Below are 1,007 nucleotides of genomic sequence, written 5' to 3'. Positions count from 1 at the left end.
AAATAGAGTTTTTTAAATAATAAAATGCTTATCCATGTAAAAGGTTTATTGTTAAACTAAAATAAGTATTTTAAAATTTTGTTTCAGTGTTGATATCATAGATATAGTTAGAGGGAACCCACTGAAACAAAACCTCTCTGGCATCCTAAATAGTTTTTAAGAGTGTAAAAGTACCTAAGACCAAAAAGGTTAAAATGTGCTATTCTAAGCAAATCTCTTCAGGGGAAATCTGAGGGCCCATGGGCTGGTTCTCTCCCAGGAGTCAGTTTATTTTATTTTATTTTTTCCAGGAGTCTGTTTAAACTAGAATCTAAATATTATAAATTTTAGTTCCAGAGACTAAGCAGAATATTATCCTGTCAGCTTCTCAGTACTGTGAGCTGAAAAATAAACAAATACAAAACCAAGATATTTTATATGGTTAAGGAAATTGAAACAATAGTGAGTTGTTATCCTATACTTATGCAATGCTGTGAAGCTTACACCCAGAAGCACGTGTGCAGAAGGGAGAGCTGAACCAGCAAAAACAGGAGAGGAACACTCCATCCCTAAATCTATGCACACCATGGCACCTAGTAAATGAGGGTCAGAGGAATGCCTGGCACAAAGTAGCTCCTGTGTTTAAATTCAAGTGTGTGTGTGTGTGTGTGTGTGTGTGTGTGTGTGTGTCTGTGTGTACATAGTACGCTGGGAAGAGTTTATGTCATCTATTAAACTTTGGGTAAAATGACACTTTTATTCCAAGTTTTGCCAGTTAAAGTGCAATGAATTGTTCTTTGGTTAAATATAGCCTTAGTCTGTTGGTATTAGAAGTGCAGTAGGAGGAGGCCAAGGAGAGAAAACAAAGAGACTAAGAAAAAGCAGCTGCTTTTGCTGCACCACTAAGAGAAACAGATCCCAGGTCTGATTCCCGGGGCTCCAAGAAGAACTTGACCACTGCATTCATCGGCTACCACTGTTAAAAGCCAGGCCACCTCAAGAGGAACTGCCCTAAGAGGCCCCATGGG

This window comes from Chinchilla lanigera, unplaced genomic scaffold (assembly GCF_000276665.1).
Source record: "Chinchilla lanigera isolate Chin_1 unplaced genomic scaffold, ChiLan1.0 scaffold00005, whole genome shotgun sequence".
NCBI lineage: Eukaryota > Metazoa > Chordata > Mammalia > Rodentia > Chinchillidae > Chinchilla > Chinchilla lanigera.
This window is presented reverse-complemented; position numbering follows the sequence as displayed.